The sequence below is a fragment of the Bufo bufo genome, chromosome 5 (assembly GCF_905171765.1).
Source record: "Bufo bufo chromosome 5, aBufBuf1.1, whole genome shotgun sequence".
NCBI classification, from domain to species: Eukaryota; Metazoa; Chordata; class Amphibia; order Anura; family Bufonidae; genus Bufo; species Bufo bufo.
Genome location: NC_053393.1, coordinates 376173304 through 376195710, shown reverse-complemented (window position 1 = coordinate 376195710; position 22407 = coordinate 376173304).

The following is a 22407-nucleotide window of genomic DNA, read 5'->3' as shown; positions in this document are numbered from 1 at the left end:
TTCTGCTATAAGAAAAATGATACGTGAGAAATTCCAGGGAATGATTCATGATGTCGACGTGTGGCACCTTGCCAAAAGTGTGGGGAAAAAAATTATGGCTGCTAGCCACAAACGAAAAAAAAAAATCATATCTAGTGATGCGCAAGCACATGTAAGGAAGATGAGGATGTACTAATAACCAAATGGAACTCTCTTCTATATCATGTGATAAATGAGCACTCATGGGAAGATGAGAACAGTAACTATAAAAAATGCCAGCATGATGATCTGGACGATGATGTTTCAGCCAGAAGAATATGGTTGCACAAGGACAGTGCTGCTTATGATGCTCTGCATAAGATTGTTCAAAACAAGCGTTTACTGAACGACCTAAAGAAAATAGAAAAATTTTGCCACACCAGAGACTTAGTAGTCTTTCATAGTGCAATTCTCAAACATCGCACTAAAAGGCAGCATTTTGTTATGGACGGCATGGTAGCCTCTATAGATCACAATCACAATTGCGAGAAATTCCATTCAGTTGTCACAGAATCTACTCAACACGAGTCTCCAGTAGGCAGTCCCAGGTATAAGATGCAGTATTCCAAGGCCCGTAGAGCATGGTTTCTAAGGGCAAAACAGTTCTAATCAATACTTCCTTATAGAACTGATCAAAGAGGCAGTCGAAATGGCCGCTGGACATCGAGACTGGACTTGGAACTCAAGCAAGAAATCCCTTCCAGAAAATATTGCTGCTGCGGATAGGCCTATCAAAGAAAATCTCATTGCACGGCATACATCAAGGTTCAAATAGTTATTTGAACTCCATCTTCATTTGCCAATCTTTTCACTAGAATAGCTAATTGCTTAGATTTTAAAAACTTGACCTATAACTAAGTACAGTTTTTTAATAGGTATAGGTATATGTTTTACCATTTCATTGCGATTGAGGGACTCTGCTTATAATATATATAATATATAAACAACTGAAACTTCTATCCCATACAAGGTCATTCTAACCAATATCTAAACAAATCAGACAACCAATAGAAGTATATGGTATTTTTTAATCTAGGTTATGAAAATCAACGCCTATTAAACCGGACTGGACAATTCGATGTATTTACATCAAAATAAAATAACAGGCAATTAATAGTGTTAAAAATAATAAATATATAGTTATGCTGTAGTTAAAATCTGAATATATAAAGTGCTAGTGCAGTCATTCGTAGACTAGCACTTTATGTATTGCATCTCCCACTTCAACATGACTACTACATGTACTTTGTATAAAGGGTCGGTCTCACTTCAGTAAGTGGCATGTATTTTGTTGAGAAAGCTAATGCCAGCCACTTACTAATGTATTGTGATTGTCCTTATTGCTTCCATTTTTCCATCACATTATACACTGCCAGTTTCCATAGTTACGACCAACCTGTAATCCATGAGTGGTGGTCGTGCCTGCACACTATAGTAGAAAGTGCCAGTCTCAATGGTGGCCGAGACCACATGAGTAGAAATGGTCTGTTTTACTTTTACTGTAGTGTGCAGGCGCGACCCGCCACTGATGGATTATCGGGTGGTAGTAACTATGGAAACTTGCAGTGAAGGAAAAATGAATCCAGCCAGAAATGGAAGCAATAAGGACAATCACAATACATTAGTAAGTGGCTGGCATTAGCTTTCTCAACAAAATATATGCCACTTGCTGAAGTGAGACTGACCCTTTTAACTTTTTTAATTGCCCTTAGTTTGTAATTCATATTTTAGTTTTCTTCATAAATTGAATTGTTTGATCAGGTTACCAATGTGTTTATGTAATTTATTTTGACAAATAAATGCCATATACTACTATTGGTAGTATGAGCCAAATTGCCTTTTGGTGTGTGTAAGACTTTAGTCCGACAACATGAAACTCAAGCTATCAGATTGGATGGGAAGTAAAAAAATAATTTATATATTATAGGCAGAATTATGTTCATTAATATGGTATCCAATTGCTTCTAAGGCTACTTTCACACTCGCGTTTGGTGCGGATCCGTCATGGATCTTCACAAACGCATCAGTTCAGATAATACAATCGCATGCATCCGTTCAGAATGGATCCGTTTGTATTATCTGTAACATAGCCAAAACTGGTCCGTCTTGAACACCATTGAAAGTCAATGGAGGACGGATCAGTTTTCTATTGTGCCAGATTGTGTCAGAGAAAACGGATCCGTCCCCATTGACTTACATTGTGTTTGGCTCAGTTTCGGCAAACGGACACCAAAACGCTGCAAGCAGCGTTTTGGTGTCTGCCTCCAAAGCGGAATGGAGGCGGAACGGAGCAAAACTGATGCATTCTGAGCGGATCCTTATCCATTCAGAATGCATAAAGGGCAAAATTGATCCGTTTTGGACCGCTTGTGAGATCCCTGAACGGATCTCACAAATGGAAACCAAAACGCCAGTGTGAAAGTAGCCTTAGTAGTAATGTTGATTGCTTTATGTAGTAGCAATAATACGGTGCATAGTAACTATGATGTATCAAGTACATGACCATGCTTCTTAAAATCTAACAGTCATTTTATTCTTATTTTTTAATGTGTAGGGGGAGTCATACCCACCATTTTAGTAATATACTTTATTTACTGATATTGGTCAGTGTTAGCAAGTCTCCACAGTTATGTAAACAGAAGACATAGGGGCGTTGCTAGGGCTCAAAATGGGCCACTTTAGAACTTTTTTTCTAATACAAATGTATGATTTAAGTAATTTGTAAAGTATATTACAAAAATGGTCAGTATCAATGCCCCTATAAATGACAAAAAAAAAAGTTTAATTACTGTTACGCTTTAATAATATTTGTGTCTTGGGTTCCTTTGATACAGCACATGTAAATTAAATAAAGGTTATAGGCTAAATCAAATTTATTTTTATTTAGTCATTTGATTCCACAGTATCCCACATTATTTATCACATCTTAACTTTTGTGTTGTGTCCAAGTGGCTCTGGATCACTGCAGCACATCCTTCCCGTTTCTCCACTTGCAATGCAGATAATTGTGGACACATTATTGAAAATGTCTTAACATCCAACATAACAAGAGAAAATTACTACAGGCAACATTTGAAATCTACTAATAACAGTATTTATGAACAAAATATACATGCACCGTCCATTTGATATTTGCCTGTTGGGTGCAAACACATTTTATTGATTTGAGACTACATGCTATGAGCACAGTGTAAAAATACGTGAAGGGAGGTAATATATGCACAATGGTGTGCTTACTATCGTCAGCCCTAGTCTGAAGATGTAATGCCGATTTAATATGTGACTCATTTTACAGGATATTGTCTAAACCAATGAACTCAAATCAATAGGATCGGCCTATAACCTCTATTGAAATTGCACGGACAATCACCATGTATTATTTTCCACACTTACTGTTCAGACCACTATTTTACATTGAGACTAAATAATAATTACTGTTCACTACTATTGTAGTAAATTTTCTACCATAAAGATTTAGGCTACTTTCACATTAGCGGCAGATATTCCCAGGTATGCTGTTACAGCGGGTTAACATCCTGCATGATCCCTGTTGCCTACGAAACTATCATCCGGCACCATTCATTATAATGGTGGGTGGTCCCGGAGGTCCGGATTAGCATGTTAAACATGTCATGAAGCTACCGTAATAAAACTCCAAAATGTCGTAGTGTTATTCCTTCCGCTTTTAGGCATGTTTTTTCTGCTATCGCAGGACCTCCGTCCCCACCACATTATAGTGAACGGTGCCAGACCGTAGATCCTGAGTCAACACTGAGCCTGCAGGATGTTCACCCACATGAACAGATTCGGGACACATTATGTCTTGTGAAAGCTATGTTTCCGAAATAATACTCCTGTTCTAATATCAAGAAACTGTTTAGCTACCCCAAAAAAATAAAAAGTTTAAAAGTTGATGAGTAAATGTTGTTTGTTTTATTTTTTAATAATAAAAAAGTATTGTATGTATAATTATACACATCAATAATAGGTTACACATTTTTATGTGATATGCCACCCTTCAATTAAAAAAAAAAAAGAGACCAGAGACCTGGACATTTTTTATGTTTTTTATTGATACATTGAGTAGTCAAGAAACGCTTTTTGGGCAAAATTTCTGAACAAATATCACTGTGGTATGTCACGACAGCAGAAGACAAACACAACCAATGTTTTGTATAGCTTTGATTATAAAATGCCCCAAAAAAGGAATGTAACAAGTTCTAAAAGCACTGTTGCTACGTGCAGGCTCATCAAGGAAAGTTATTTTGGTGGTTTTGCCATTGCTGTACGGTGGCATTTATACTGCAAATTATGCATAAACCCATTAATTGTAATGAGAGATGTGAAATATACAACTGTAGCCTTGGGTCAACATTATTGCCCTTTGATACAATTTTTGCCCAATATATATCACCATCTTGTGCTTTTGATTGACATATACCGATAACAAGTCAAAAGTATCTACAAAGGATACTTCTTCTTGAACTCATTACATCTTTGATACACAGAGCAAAAAACTTTTTTATTGACGCGGCTATGCATGGCAAACGTTCATATAGATATAAAAAAGAATTAAAATCAAATTAAAATAACTATAGGGAAAAGGAGTGGTTGTGTCTGGTTTCTGCTGTAGATGGGTACAAATTTTTATCAACAACATACATACTTAATTCAGATATCTTGAGCCATTTCACTGGCATCATAGTCTAGACTCCAAAAGAAAAAACCTATGTACCGTCCATCTGGATCTGGTTAACGACGTCTAATTAGTGAAACGATGCACATGTATTCTTTGACGTGGTCCAAATCTTCCATGAGCAAAACAAATGTAGGACCTATAAGCAGCCCTTCTAAGTGCCCTAAAATTGTTTCCAAAAGAGAAGAAAATAAGTTTTAGTTTAGTAAGTGATCAAACTAAGGTCCGCTTGCTTCAGCATAACTACAACTGCTAGTATGAAAAATGGGGTAAGCAGCACTCCAGGTCCCAATTCGGGAAGATATGTCAAGTGGAAATATAGTAAAACGGTGCCCACGGATGGGGATCCTGGCTGGGGGTCCCATCAAATAGCGAAAAATAGAGAAATCCACAGCACTCTTCAATTCAGGAGAAAATTCTGGTTACTTTATTAGTAACAGCAGCATACAAATAGCAATGTTTCAACCATCTCTGGTCTTTCTCAAGCTATGAAACCACACAGTGTAATGTGCCTTTAAATAGTGGGTCAGTGGGCGTGTCCCTGATGGAGGGTGTGAACGTTATATCACATAATCTACAACTTATACCTAGAGTGACTACTGAGGCTAAAAAACACCATATATACATTTCCTATGTATACTATAGAATAGTACTTACTGGTGGAGGAGGGTTCATGTGAGAGCCAGTTCTGCATTCAGAATCTGGCGTACTGTGGATCCTACTGCGCGTGCGCCGAGTCCCCACTCCCAGAAGGGATGGGATACTATAACAGCCAATGGAAAAATCGGGTGCCCGTGACCTCCGGTGTTGCAGAGGGGAGGGGGGCAGACCCAAGTAATGGGAAAGACTCCTGCCCGCAGCACCAATCCAGAGCACAGGCGCCGGTGACGTCTATTGTTGCTGGGGAGAAGGGGCAATCCCCAGAGAGCAAGGATCGCGTCCCCTCCGTAGCAAATGTGTAGTCCATATATTCCAGCAGCTAAGATGATACAACTGATTTTGTCCCTCCTAGAAGTCGTACTTACCTGCAATTACTTCCTGTTCAAGATGAGTTCTATGTTCAATGCAGAGGAACCGCAATGGAGTCCAATGTGTCCCCGGCCTACGACAACATATACATGGCATTCTCTGAAGATCTATATGTATATCCATCAGCTTCTTCCTATTTGTGAGGGCTGGATGAGATATATAGATAATATCTTCTTCATCTGGACAGGAACAATATTACAATTGCAGGAATTTAACGACTATCTTAATGGGATTCATCAGTGAACTGCAGTTCACGAATGTTCATTCAACTGATAAACACCGAAAACAACCCTGCCTACCAGAGCGATCCTCACAAGAAATTAAAAAAAATGCAATAGTTACTTATTTTTCCTCTATTTCTGTAATGCACTGGGGCATTGATACTGTTGTTTTTGGTAACATAATTTTATTAATAATATAATACATTTCTATAAGAATAATGTCACGGCGCGGTGTGGGTAGAAAACCCCACACCACACACAGGAGGGAAGAGAAGAGGTACTAGGCAAGGAAAATTCGTAAAGGGGATAGAAAAACAACTATTGAATCCCTAAACCGAGGCCTGACTACTATCAGTATGAACAGCCATCTGTCACGTACCGGGGACCCGACCGGCCCACCGCGTCACGTGACAAGGGTTGCCCAAGCCCTTCAGGCCGATTCACCTCACGCCCTCACACGCTGTTACGCCCTACGCCGGGCCGTAACTCGAGCATGAATCACCACCTGAAGCCTGCAAGCACACCCACGCACTAACACAAAACTTTCACTGCTACCACCCGTCAGTTATAAGGTCGACAGGACACCCCTGAGTGTTCCACTCACAAGCAGACACCCACATGATAGCAAGCCTCACAGAAAAACAACATACAGCCTCAGACTGCGCACACACTCTTCATGGAGCTAACAGGTTCTTAAGGTTACCAGACAAACCATCAAACTTTTAGGTTTAATGTATTAAAAATAGTCAGCACTTGGTTACAAAAAATTATTAACAAGAGACATAAATAAATGGCAAACAATTGTAAAATAAAAAGGAGAAAACAAAGAAAGTTCTAATACTTAGCAATTGCGTGGTAAAAGTCCTTTCCTCCCAGGAGATGTGGGCAGAGTAATGGTGCACAAACCAATTCGATTGGATCTCCCACTTTGTGACACCCAAATATCCAGGGATTGCATGTTTATGCCTTTCCTCCAGGGGCAGGCCTGAGGGGGATTTTCCCTCCCACCTCTGACTCAGCCCCTCTGGCCGAGCTTTATTACCCATGCAGTCGGCCCACTGGTCATCTAGGGAACAGGTATGAAAATATCAAAAAGATATCTTCACCAGGGCAACTGGGAAACTACAGACCCCAGACCTTCTTCATAATTCATATCTCATCGTTCCGAGTCCTAGCATATCAAACGAGACACGTCCAGGACGCTCGGAAGATGAGATCCTTATTTTAAGAAGATGAAGACGAGTTTGATACGCCATGTCTGGTGTCCATGCGATGCCCCATCATACCAGATATGATGAGCTGGGTTTTGGAGACGTCAGCCCATCCTGAACAAGTTATGAAGGATTACATCTTATTGTTCATTCTCTGGTATGAAGCCCCCATGCTGGACACACGGCGCCGGAGAGTCTGCTGTCCCCTGTCCTGAGTTTGACCAGCAAACGAGCCCATCTGGTTAGCATCTCTGTGCTAACTAACCCCCCGGGAGCAGTTTGCTGTTTTCACAGGTATGAGGCATACATCTCTGCACTATATGCAGCCTTCAACCAATTCATCAATGGCTGCTGGCCTGGCAATACAAATACATAAATACATACTGTATATGAATGTGAATCACAATGGACTATGGTACACTACGATATATTACCCATAAAACATATTATATCACAGCAAAACATTATAACTAGGAATAAGGCGGTACTTATTCCTGACACCATCGATGGTAGGAATTGTCAGATGCAGGTACCTAAAGCACTACCTGACCCTAAAAGGCCCTGGAAATAGGACAAAAGATGACCTGTTCATTCCCAGCTGAAGGAACAGGAGACTCCCTCTGGCCTATTAACAATAGGGGAATAAAACAAACGGGAAATAGTGTAAATGCACTTAACTATGAAGTACACTGCATTAGCATAAACTCGGAGAGAGAAACAAACACCGGCACTTTCAAAACCGAAAGGAGCTATCAAACGCTTACCATGTTGGTGAGACCTGACTAAATAGAGGAGTTGGAATGACCACTGAAGCTACACCTGAGAGGAGAGGTTTGGTCATAACCAGCAACAAACAGAGAAACAAGAGAAATCAAAGAGGCTATAAGATCATATCACGTGTAGCCAGTCTCTTAGATCTTCTGAGCCCTGTCACGGGAGAGACCATGACAAAAAATAGCTGTAAAGTGGGATATTTCTAGCCTTATCAACGCTTCTCTGTCTTCTGTTTACATAACACAGTCAGTGTGAGCAGGTCTCCATAGTTATGTAACCTGAAGATAGGGTAACGTTGCAAAGGCTAAAAATGGCCCACAGGGATGCAGGCCGTGATTTCATGGACCTGTTTCAACGGATGTTTGCATGTCACCTTAGAGTTCTTTTTTCTAATAGAAAATTAGTAAATTATATACCACAAACACGGTCAGTATTACTGCCCCTATACATTACCCAAATAAAATTAAAAATGTAGTTACACTTATTAATTTAAAATGAAAATAAGTAAAGAAATTATTCTTTCATACCTCATCTGAAGTTTTCATAATTACATTTTCATCAAATGGAGTAGATAATTCTGTTTCCTGGAAAAAGAAATACAAAACTACAATTATTAGTAAGCGATAACATTATAAACCTTTCATGAAGATGTACAGTGTGGGGGCAGCCTGGGTGACAGCTTGGGGACAGAGTGCTCCCAAAGGGTAAGAATCACCCTATATGTCCATTCTGTCACCAAGGTAGTAAATTTGGGGGTTGGCAGCACTACTCATCCCACTCATTTGGGTACTGACCAGAAAATGGCTTACAAGCCCAAATGGTGGCGCACAGATAAGGGATCCTGGCTGGGTGGTCCCAACTCTCCAGACAATTCATAATCCGCAGCACTCGCCGGTAAATGTATGAAAATAGTGGTGATTTATTCAATCAAGGCAGCCAGTATACAGCGACGTTTCAACCTCAGTTGGTCTTTATCAAGCAGTGAGTGACCATATCCCAGTGTGCCGATACACAACTATTTAAGGCACACTGGGATATGGTCACTCACTGCTTGATAAAGACAACTGAGCGTCGAAAACGTCGCTGTATACTGGCTGCTTGAGTGAATAAATCACCACTATTTTCATCATTTACCGGCGAGTGCTGCGGATTATTGAATTGTCCATTCTGTCACCAAGCTATCATCCAGGGTGTGAAGAGGTACATCATGGGGGCACCCTGGGTGACAGCTTGGGGACAGAGTGCTCCCAAAGGGTGAAAATCACCCTTTGCCTCCATTCTGTCACTAGGCTGTCATCCAAGATGTGAAGAGGTACATTGTGGGGGCACCCTGGGTGACAGCTTGGGGACAGAGTGCTCCCAAAGGGTGAAAATTACCCTTTGCCTCCATTCTGTCACCAGGCGATTTGTATAAGTCCGGCTAAGCTGAAAGACTGATCGATTATATTTTCAAAACAGACCCAATATCAATGGTACGTTTTTACAAAAAAAATGTAAAAAAATATCACATAGGTTTGCCGATCCAGAACATATACATACCATTATAAAAATTTTGCGGGAAGTTCACTAGGATCCTGATGATAGGCGTGCTCCCGATGCATTGCAGCAGAGAATTATGGGATATGAGGGCAACGTCAGAAGAGCGCTGCGTATGGGCAACGGCTGCACTACAGTGCCGCCCCCTTAGAGCAGAAACATAGATATTGTGAAGACGGAGTAACGGAAAGTATGAAATGAGACATGTTCAGAAAATGGTGTTTGTAATGCATGGGTTCGAAATAAATAGGAAGAAAATGCTAAGCGTCAAGAAAAAAGGTGTATAGAGGTAAGTTTGTGGAATGATAGGTACACTTTATAAGCAATAACAGATATACTTACTAGTGCAGACCAAAGTAATCCAAATTGGTGTCAAGATAAGCTCAGTGCTTTTGGTGCAGATGGAACTAGTGTTAATATGGGTGCGACAGGTTGTGAAGGTGCACTGATAAGACAAGATATAGGAAAGTATATACTCTCATTTTACTGCTTACCACACAGGCTGGAACTGGCCATGTTGAGCACGCAAAAGTGTCTTCCTATGGTTCAAAAAGTATATGACCTGTTGCATCTTGTTTGGAAGACTTATCATTTTAGTTCTAAAAGTAAAAGGGAGTTGAGAGCAATTGGCAAAGAGTTAGGCTGTAAAATCCGCTGTCCTGCGGCAGTGAAGACCCACCGCTGGCTACCTCATATTTTTTGTGCACTCTCAGTCTTCCTCTCTTCGGATCATGAAACAGGACAGTACACCGCTGTACATCATCACATGGAACACCTTGCTGCCTCATCCAAAAACAGTGATATATCTGGAAGAGCTAAGCACATTGTACAGCAAATGGAGAACATAGTGTTTGTTGGATTTTGTCACTTTCTCCATGACCTCTTTGGAGAAATCTCAAAGTTAAGTCTTAGTCTTCAGAAATATTCTCTAATATTACCACAAGCTGTCGCTGCTATTAAAAGTTGTATTATGACAATAGAAAGCATTAAAGAAAAGCCACTAAGAAATGGGAAACTGCAAATAGCTGGTAAAGAAATGTATACCCAGACGACGTTTGCTTAAAGGCGGCATAAAACCACAAGTGTTCCATGCATTCATACATGCATTCAGTTTCAAAATATTCAACTGAAAGAAAGCCATTCCAGTTTTATGGATATCCTTAAAGAATATATAAAAAAAACTGTAGAGGTAACTGAAGAGAAATGTGACTCCATCTTGTCTTCTCTTACATGTATAGAATTGTTATAATATCTCACCCACGCACTTTCACCTTCCCCCGCTGTGAGTTAGTTTCTCTTATCTGTCCCAGGACAGATTCTGGGAATATCCTAGAACTAGAACAAACGTTCTGTTTTATTCAGGGTCATTCGGCACAACTGCGTACATTCTTATATGTGACGGATTACATACCATATAAGGATGTTCCGGTAGTATCTGTATGAGCACCAATATTTATCTTTTATGATTGGTTTAACGCTGTTGTTATGCAAACTTTTCTACTGCCTATATAAGGCCAAGCGATAGCATAATAAAGTTAGAGTGTTTCTCAGTGATATTTGTGTGTGTCTATTATTGCCAACTGAGAAACATCTCTCCTGACGTCAGTGTCTCAAACCAAGGTTGTCGTAGAGGTCCAGAAAGGTCCAAATCCTTTCAGTTTGGGGGCTCCGTCCGGGACAGAGAAGGTCATCCTCGTGTCCGGTAAGAGAGATATCCCTTTTGTCCACTGCCCGGTCAGAGGGCACTGGCCACATCTCTACCCGTGAGTTTTTATTATGTATCCGGGATACATTGTTAAGCCTTAAAAATAGACTCCGGGAGTTTATAATAAGTACTTGGAGTACTTTCATGAATAAGGCCGGCACTTGAAGTGCCACGCACGGCAAAAAATCTCAGGGAGATTTGTTTTGTGTCAGTGACACACCATAGGATCTCAGGGAGATCTATTCCGTAAGTTGTTTTGTGTCAGGGACACACCATAGGATCTCCAGGAGACCAATTTACTTTAACTGTCGACAGAGATTTTTTAGTACCAGGGATACATGTAAGAGAACAGTCTCAGGGAGACTGACCTACCTTGGTTTGACGCATACCTATATTTAGAGTATAAGATAAATAGAGTGTTAAGATTCATCTGTTTGTGTGAGAGATATTGTTTGGGTGGTAAGTGTAAGAACATATCTCACTGTAATATTATCACTCTGTCATTTGGTGAATTTTCTTACTGTGGGTGGAGGAAAATCTAAGTGTGAATTTCCCCCTCCCAAACAGGGACTGCAGGCTGCAAATAGTGACAGCCTAGTTCTCCTTCCCAATCTCATGTTGATTGTAAAGCATCTCTCCATTCTCATGGACCTCAGACAAAATACAAGACTTTGAGAAACATTTATATGAGAAGGAGGCAGCAGGATGCTTTGAGATCAGGAAGATACAGACCCCCACACATAGTTACAAAAGTTCAGGAGCCAGAATTGGGAGTAAACAGAGACAGCCGAGACATTTCTCAGTTGCTCTGTGTCATGGTCTTACCTTCTTGCTGTTCTCCTTCGTTTGACATGTGCTGGCGGCCATCTTGGTTTCTGGGTTTCTTGTAGCCTCCCACCCTGCGGCTCCTCCTTCCCACTGGGAGGAGCTGGATGCCCAGCTCATATATATAGGAGGTCTGTGGCTTCAGTTCCTTGCTTGGTCCCCCTGTGTTCACATGGCTTCTAGACTGCTGCTGCTTCTGGTTCCTGATCCTGGTTTCGTCCGAGCTACCTGCTGGTTCCTGATCCTGGTTTCGTCCGAGCTACCCGCTGGTTCCTGAGCCTGGCTTCGTCTGACTACCCTGCTGGTTCCGGATCCTGGCTTCGTCTGACTACCCTTCTGGTTCCCGACCTCTGGCTTCGCAAAGACTCTGCTTCGGTTTCGCCATCCGTTTGGACTTTTGCTTTACAGCTTTATTTTCAATAAAGCCTTCTTATTTTCACTTATCCCTTGTTGTACGTCTGGTTCATGGTTCCGTGACATTAGGACCAAGCCATGAATTCTGACGGTACAGGGCCATCCTCGCTACCCACGCTGGTTGCCAGACTTGATCAGCAGGATCACCTGTTGGGTCGGTTCGCTGTGGCGTTGCAAACCCTGCTTGAACGCACGGCTCATTTTGCTCCCGTTGCCGATGGGTCGGTTGTCGCTCCTGGGCCCGCTCCTACTGCCGCTCCGGTTGTTGCGCCAGAGTCTACCCCGATACCTGTTGTTGCACCTGCGGTGTTTCGGGGTATGACCGGTTCTGCCCCTCTTCCACAGCGCTTTGGGGGAGAGCCAACTCAGTGCCGAGGTTTCCTTAACCAGGTGGGCATTTATTTCGAGTTGCTGCCACATGCCTTTCCCACTGAGAGATCAAAGGTGGGCTTCTTGATCTCGCTGCTCTCGGACAAGGCCTTGGCCTGGGCCAGCCCTTTATGGGAGAACAACAATCCGGTGGTTGCCGAGTTTTCCGGTTTTGTTGCTTCTCTTCGGAAGGTATTCGATGTGCCGGCTCGTGCTGCCTCTGCTGCGAAGCTCCTTATGTCCATCAGACAGGGTTCACGATCCGTAGCTGAATACACCATTGAGTTTCGTACCCTGGCAGCAGAGGTGGGCTGGAATAATGAGGCTCTGGTCGCTGATTTCTCTCATGGTCTCTCGGATGCCTTGAAGGATGAGGTTGCAGCTAAGGACCTACCAGTGGAGCTCGAGTCTCTTATTTCTTTCCTGATTTTGATTGACACCAGACTCAGGGAGAGACCTTCCTTTAAGGAGAGCCTGCGGAGGTTTTCTAACAGATTGGCGCCTACGTTTGCTGTCCCACCCATGCCTCCCTCTCCTCCCACGCCTCCTGGGGATGACTTGTCTGGGGGTGAACCCATGCAGCTGGGGTTTGCTCGCCTGTCCGAGGGGGAGAGGGTACTCCGGAGACGCGAGGGCCGATGCATGTACTGTGGTCTCGGTGGGCATTTTCGGTTGGCATGTCCGAACCGTCCGGGAAACGCTCGCACCTGAGATCCTGTCGGGGGCAGATCTTGGGTGGAGTCTCCTCGTCCCCGGTTTCTCGTGTTGACAAACCACTGATCACTGTTGTCCTCTCCTGGGTCGGGGGCTCGGTGACGACCCAGGCGTTGGTGGACTCTGGTGCTGGTGGTTTGTTCATTGATAATGTGTTCGCTGCCGCCAATTCCATTCCTCTGCAGGCTCGAGGTTCCCCACTGGCTCTTGAGGCGATAGATGGCAGACCCCTTCTGCCGCCACACGTGACTCATGAGACCCTTCCAGTGGGGATAGCCATTGGTGCCGTTCACAGAGAGTCGGTCTGCCTCCAGGTTATTTCGTCTCCACACTACTCGGTGGTCTTGGGGTACCCCTGGCTCCGGAAGCATAATCCGACTTTCGATTGGAGATCGGCCGAGATCCTCTCGTGGTCACCGCAGTGTGGGGCTAGTTGCATCCATGGGTCTGTCAAGTTGCTGTGTACTTCCTCGGACTCTCTGTTGCCTCCTGAATACGAGGAGTACCGGGATGTATTCGATAAGGTGCGCGCGGTTGCCCTACCTCCGCACCGCCCATACGATTGTGCCATAGAGTTACAATCTGGTGCCGTTCCTCCTCGTGGCAAAGTCTATCCACTGTCGGTAGCGGAGAATGAGGCCATGGAGGAGTACGTGAGGGAGGCGCTTTCACGCGGACACATTCGCAAATCCTCGTCCCCGGCAGGGGCTGGATTTTTCTTTGTGAAAAAGAAGGGCGGTGAGTTGAGGCCTTGCATCGATTACAGGGGTCTCAATCGCATCACGATCAAGAACGCTTACCCGATACCCTTGATTTCCGAGCTGTTCGATCGCCTTAAAGGGGCCACGGTCTTTACCAAACTCGACCTGAGGGCGGCATATAACCTGGTAAGGATCAAGGCGGGCGATGAGTGGAAGACCGCGTTTAACACCAGGACCGGTCATTATGAATCCTTGGTTATGCCCTTTGGGTTGTGCAATGCGCCCGCAGTCTTTCAGGAATTCATCAACGATGTTTTCCGTGACCTGTTGCAGCAGTGTGTGGTGGTCTATTTGGATGACATCTTGGTATATTCTGAATCCATGGAGGCCCACATTCTGGATGTCAGACGAGTGTTGCAACGGTTACGAGAGAACAAGCTGTTCGGTAAGCTTGAGAAATGCGAATTTCACCGATCCCAGGTAACCTTCTTAGGTTACATCATTTCCGCTGAGGGGTTCTCCATGGATCCTGAGAAGGTTTCGGCTGTCTTACAGTGGCCCCAGCCCAGTGGTCTTCGTTCCCTGCAGCGTTTTTTGGGCTTCGCCAATTATTATCGGAAGTTCATCAGGGACTTTTCCATGCTAGCCAAGCCTCTCACGGATCTGACCAGGAAGGGCAGTAATTCCCAGGTCTGGCCGCTCGAGGCCATCCGAGCTTTTGAGGCTCTAAAGTCCGCCTTTGTGTCGGCTCCGATTCTGTCGCATCCCAACCCTGGGTTGCCCTTTGTCCTCGAGGTGGACGCGTCTGAGACGGGAGTAGGCGCCCTTCTGTCTCAGCGTAGAACCCCAGCGGGTCCTCTGCTTCCTTGTGGGTTTTACTCCCGGAAACTGTCTTCCGCGGAGTGCAACTATCAGATTGGTGACAGGGAGTTATTGGCCATCGTGCAGGCCCTTAAAGAATGGAGGCACTTGCTCGAGGGTTCGGTGGTTCCGGTCCTCATCCTGACGGACCACAAGAATCTGACCTACCTTTCTGAGGCCAAGAGATTGACACCACATCAGGCCAGATGGGCTCTGTTCTTGTCACGTTTTAATTACGTGGTCTCCTACCTACCCGGTTCCAAGAACATCAGGGCGGATGCCTTATCACGGCAGTACTCCGAGCTGTCCAGGGAGGAGTCGATTCCGACTTCGGTCATACCTCCGAATCAGATCTTGGCCGCCATTCGCACCAGCCTGACCTCTCCCCTGGGTGAGCAGATTTTGGCGGCTCAATCTGGTGCTCCCTCTGGGAGACCCAACGGCAGATGTTTTGTGCCTGAGGAGTTGCGCACTCGGTTGTTGCGAACCTACCATAACTCCAAGACCGCGGGGCATCCTGGAAAGAATCAGCTGTCCTGGGCTGTTTCACGTCTGTTCTGGTGGCCTTCCCTACGTTCCGACATCGCCGCATATGTAGCGGCATGCTCCGTTTGTGCCCAGAGTAAGTCCCCTCGGCACCTTCCGTTGGGCCTTCTGCAACCCATAGCCACCGGGGAGCGCCCATGGTCACACCTGGGGATGGATTTCATTGTGAACCTCCCTGCATCCCGAGGCCATACAGTCATTCTCATGATTGTGGATCGGTTTTCCAAAATGTGCCACTGTGTTCCTCTCAAGAAGTTACCCTCTGCACAAGAGTTGGCCACGATTTTTGCCAGGGAGGTCTTCCGGTTGCACGGTTTGCCCAAGGAGATTGTGTCGGATCGGGGGAGTCAGTTTGTGTCCAGGTTCTGGCGCGCCTTTTGCTCCCAGTTGGGGATTCATCTCTCCTTCTCCTCGGCCTACCACCCTCAGTCCAATGGGGCCGCAGAACGATCCAATCAGGCCTTGGAGCAATTCCTTCGTTGCTATGTCTCCGATCACCAAGACAATTGGGTTGACCTCCTGCCTTGGGCTGAGTTTGCCAGGAACACGGCGGTGAACTCTTCCTCTGGGACGTCTCCCTTCATGGCCAATTATGGGTTCCAACCTGCCGTGTTACCGGAGGTATTCTCTCCCCAGGATATTCCGGCTGTGGAGGATCACCTTTCCGTCCTACGTGCTTCTTGGGTACTGATCCAGGAGTCCCTTGAGGTCTCTGCGCATTTGTGCAGTATGTCAGAGGAGGCCAATGTAACAGATGGTTTGTCTTTGTTGAAATGGTTGTCTGAATGTGGAAACAAGGTGTCACGCAGGAAAATGCAATGGTGTAAAAAGCAAGTTGAATACTTGGGCTTTGTTCTCACAAAGGGAGAAAGGAGATTTAGCACAGAAAGAGTTCAGTCTGTTTGCGGGCCTGGTCACCCCGCACACCAAGAAAGAAATGTTATCTTTCCCTGGTATGATAAACTACTGCAGACAATGGATTCCTGATTGCTCCTACTATGACAATGTAATGAGACAAGCCACTTTGGCAGACATGCCAGGTCTCATCAGGTGGTCTGAGGAAATGTTTAATGCATTTGATTATTTGAAATGTTCTTTAATGACAAGTCCAGGTTTGGGCCTCCCTGACTACAAACTCACATTCCACGTATATGCTTGACAAAATTGTAAAACCATGGCGGGTGTGCTGACACAATATCACGGAGGCAAGTTACGTCCTTGTGCCTTTTTCTCAAAGGTGGTTCCGGCATCCGTCCAAGGAATGCCGACCTGTCTGAGATCTCTTGCAGCCTGTGCTATGATGGTTGAGCTTGAATGCCCTATTAGGACTTAAAGGACCTGAGGATCACTTGACAGAGGCACATGATTGTATACACGCCATACAACATGACACACATGTTGTCCTGGAAGCCAGACCCATCACATACCAATCTGCACAAGCAGCAGAATTAATTGCACTCACGAGAGCATGCATACTACATGAAGGCAAGTCCATTTACACTGATAGCAGGTACGCACATGCAGTGGTCTGGGACCACAGGGTCATTTGGCAAAGGAGAGGATTCATTGCAGCTGATGGTAAACACAATTTACATTCACAACTTGTAATACAACTTTTAGAAGCCATAAGATTTCCCTCACAGATTGCAATTGTCCACTGCAGGGGGCGCATACTGGTGGTAAAGATCATGTGTCCCAAGGCAATGCCCTGGCAGACGCGGAGGCCAAGAAGGCTGCACTGATGGCCCTGGCCACATTGCAAATGGTGAAATTAGTACCTCCTTCACTTGAGTTAACTCAGATGCTTGTGGATCTCCAGTCCTCAGCTACTGACGATGAAATGGCCGATTGGTGTTATCCAATCTTGCAGAAGAATCCTAGGACAGGATTAATCTGCAAAGAGGGGAAACCATGCATACCACAGCACAGCTCCCCTCTGTTCATTGCACATTTTCATGGAGTAGGACACAACAGCATTCAAACACACATGCTGCTAGCACAGAATTTCTATATTACAGGCATTAAACAGTTAGTGTCAGATTATGTGGGAAGGTGTATCACATGTTTGAGGAACAACCCAAACACCAATGTAACCAGATTGATTAAAACCCTAAGTGAAATTGAGGAAAAAGTTGCTTGTAAGTCTCCTTGTCTTCCACAGGAACCAACTCGCCCATTCCAAGTGGGAGATATCGTGCTGATAAAGAAATTAAAGAAAGGAAAATTTGCAGGAGACTTTACCTACTGACCACCAACTACAGTGGTAGCCGTGACCCGCACAGCTGTACTTACAGAAGAAGCACCTACTTGGATCGACGCCACCAGAGTGAAACTGGTAAAGGAGGCACCCCAAAAGGAGGTAATAACGGGGACAGACAGTCCTGACCTCGAAAAAGGGCAAAGTGAGGTACAAACAGGAGCAGACAGCTCTGACCTCCACCAGGATGCACTCACTCAATTCTGGAAGATGGCACAGACGATCCACTTGGACTGTGGGATTACTGACGATCCTAATGACTCTGCTGGAGGATAACAAAGCTGAAGTTGCTATAACTCAGAAAGGTGGAATCACTACCTTCTGGTACAATTCCTCCAGTACTCAAGTTGCAACTTACTCCTTCTGTTTATGGAGCATAATGAAGTGCAGTCCGTCCACAAGATGCGGCAACCACTATAAGAATGGATAGGCTTATATCTGTATTACTGACCCTTATTGGGGTAATAGATGCACATACTGGGGGTTAGTAGGATGGAATACAGGAGAAGACTGGGGGTATAAACCACAGAATGCCCTTAATCGAAAGGATAAGAATGGTAAATCCTTAATTAGTAGAATGACAATTATCAACGGAGGGGACCGTCACATAGATGCTAGCCTATATCCTACAGGGTGGGCATGCCCTAAGATGGTGTCTGAGATGAAAATAATTATAAACATAGAAAACCCCAACAAAGGTGATGAAGGAGATTACGTGCTAGGATGGTCCTTCACGACATGGGGGGGGGCAGAGATTTCAATGGTCACCAAACACTTTGAAATAAGAGATATGTGTCAATCCTCAGAATGGACATACCCTCAGAAACAAACATACCCTCTAAAAACCCATATACAGTCCCTAGGAAACATACTGGCTATTTCTGACCCTACCTATGAGGATACCCTGGCAGCAGTAACTGGGTTATCTGACGCCAACCTATGGTTAGAATGGATGAAGTACAGTGCAGCTTCAGTAAATAAAAGTAATTGTTATATATGTGGGACAGCTAAGCCTCACCTAGGTACTGTGCCCTTAACCCCTTAAGGACTCAGCTCTATTTCACCTTAAGATAGAAAAATGAAAAGTCAGTCCTGTGTCCCACACGGACAGATTACTTGCGCTGCTGCTGGTCCCGGAATAGTGTGGTAGGTCGTACACACTGGTGAATACAATATGAAGGGTTTTGGAACCGCGCTGCTCTGAACCGAGTCTCCCGATAAACGTGGATGGCAGAGGATGAGCCCCTTTTTCCCAACACCCAAAGGATCCAATCTTCAAAAGATCTCCTCCTCTAAGGGTTCAAATGGGATAGGCAGAATAGTGAAGCACCCTTTGCAGTTTTTTCTTAAAAGGTTTTATTATACTCACAAGAGTTGGTAGACAAAAAGCATATAATACAAATGTCAGAACGTCAGGTTCCTGCCCGACCCGGGTTTCGCTGCCTCGCTTCCTCAGGGGCATCTACTGTGCAGGCTTGCATTCAGGCCCTTAAATAGCCCAGCTGCTCTTAATCAGTTAACCGGTGTAGTTCCGGAACATGCAGCAGTTACTAAAACACAGTTGTACATCGCACATTCTTATTTTATCATTGACATTCCTTTATGCATTCACAAACACATTAGATCTAAAAGTAAAGACCAATTCCTTCCTGTTTCATAAAATCATACATAAAACATATAAAACATTAATAAAAGACATAGATCAAAAATAGGGGACCAATTCCCTCTATTACAAAAATAAACCACATATATATCCTTTTGGTTGCCGCACCATTACATATTAAGTTACAGCCTTATTCGCATTATAATTATATCATCACATACCCAAAATCTACATTGCCGTTCCTTGTATCCACCCACTCCTAGTGCATAATGCTGGTGTCCCCACCCTTTCTTGATGGCGTCATCCCGGTATCCCTTACCCCGCCTCCCTCCTCTGTCGTGCATAGCATGTGGCAGCACCGCCCAATTAAACGGTCCGGGCACCATGACGTCACCCACAGGTCCTTGAGAAGCCAAGCGAAAGAAGGACAGATGCTGCCATGGGTGCGGACAAACTACTAAAGCATATAGTAGATATATAACTGTCCCCTAAACTGCCCACTCCTGGATCTTATATCCAACAATCTCCACCTAATTCCTCCTATAGCGTAATCCGGGTATCCTCAACCACGCCTCCCTCCCCCGGCGCGCGTCTATTGGGGCATCGTCACTCCACCCCCACGACGTCACCCACAGGTCCTTTGGAGGCGCGGTGGTGGAGAGCCAGATCACGATAATGGAACAAGTTACAGTATACAAGGTTTCAAATCAAATTCGATATTGAGCCCTCCTGGTTGTAGGGTCCCTAATTGATAGATCCACTCCACCTCTTTCTTATTGATCTGTGCCAAAGCATCCCCTCCTCGCCAGTGATGTTTAACACTTTCTACTCCCACAAATATTAAACCTCGCAGATTTTTATCATGCTTTAATTTGAAATGTGCTGATACACTGTGGGTCATCAGGCCTTTTTTTATATTACGTAGATGTTCCTGTATTCTGACTTTCAGTTTCCTGACCGTCCTGCCCACGTACTGGAGCCCACAAGGGCACTCCAGCACGTATACCATACCCTCTTTTTCACACGAGCAATCTCCTCTAATACGGAAATCAGCCCCATTCTTTTTTGATGTTATAGAATTGGTGTATCTCTGCCGTTCTTTCGAATTCCGGTTCTTACATCCTGCGCAAAATCCGCACCAGGTGAATTTTCCTCCATTTTTTTGGGTCTTAATATTTATTGGGGGGATGGCACTGTGCACAAGTTTTGTTCTGATACTTGCTGCTTTTTTAAAAATAAAGGAGGGATTCGTTGGTATCGTTTTTCCTAATATCGGGTCATTCCTTAGAATTCCCCAATTCTTTTTTACCATTTTCTTAATATTATCGGACATGGAGCAGAATTTGGTTACAAAGGAGAATCTATAGTCCCTATCCACCTTTTTGTTTATCTCTTTAGTTTGTTCCTTTCCTCCCACTTTTTCTAACTCCACACTCCGGATGCACTCATCCAAAACAGCCTCATTATAACCTCTCTCCAAGAACCTATCTTTTAGTACCCCACACTGTATCTTATAGTCGCTCGTCTCTGTACAATTACGGGCCATCCTCTTAAACTGACCTTTCGGTATGTTCTTGAGCCATGGGCCGTAATGACAGCTCTTGGTATCAATGTAGGAGTTCACATCCGTTTCCTTAAAATAGGACTTAGTCATGTAACGGCCATCTTCTATCCGTATGCACAGGTCTAAAAAGTTAACACTCTCATTACTGATATCCCCCACAAATCGTAGGTTCCAATCATTATTGTTCAGTTGGTCAATGAACAACTCGAGTCCCTCTCTTCCTCCTTCCCACACTAGGAGACAGTCATCGATATACCTCCTCCAGAAGGTCAGTTTGCCTCCTGCGGTGTCCGCTCCTAGTGTGGGAAGGATGGCACTCTCCTCCCATGCACCCATAAAAATATTTGCAAAACTGGGGGCGAATTTCGCCCCCATCGCCGTACCAATGCACTGTACGTAATATGAGTCTTTGAACCAAAAATAATTATGATCGAGGCAATAACTGAGGCATCCTAAAATAAAATCTCTTTGTGGATCCCCTATTCTTTCATCATTCCTGATCCTACTTTCTACCGCCTCCATCCCTAATTTTTTTGGGATAACAGTGTACAGGGATGCCACATCAATTGTGGCCATCCATGTATTCACAGTTGGGGGGCTAAGGCCTTCAATAAGATGTAACACGGATCCAGTGTCCTTTAAATGCGAGGGGTTTTGAAACAAAAAGGCTTTAAAAACAACTATAAACCACAAGCTAATGAGTATATGCCGCAGCAGAATCATGGGTATCATAATCGAAACCATGACAATTATTATCAGCAGAATAGGGAAAACATATATGCATATGATTCGCATTCAGGAAGAACGAACCATCACAGGTACCCACAAAATAATGCATATCAGTACCACCATGGAGGCCGACAATGGGGTGGTTGGGGTCCCAACCAGGAGTATAGAGGAGGACAATACAATGGGAGTTTTGGGTATAATAACGGATATAGGGGGCAGCAGTACAGACCACCATACAGACAGTCGCATCAGGGAGGAGGATATAGGGGAAAACCTAAATGGAGACCACAGGAAAATTACAATGAAAACTACAATATTAGTCATTATGGAAAAGGAGCCCACTATGAAAGAAACAGCTATGGAGAAGAATCAAAAAGGGATACTGATGAGGGAGATAGACAGAGTTTCAGGCCACAGGATGAGCAAAATTTTCCCCACCAGGGCATAAAAGGAGTACAGAGGGAAGGAGAACTAAGAGAACAAGCAGTAAGGACCCCACAAAAAAGAAGCCTGGTAGAGGAAAAAGGGGAAAAGGGAAAAATAAGCCCAAAAATGAAAAGGAGCAAGGAGACATAAGAGGAATCTTTAATTTAAGCAGTCACACCTTAACAGAGGGAGAAAAGAGTGTCCTGAG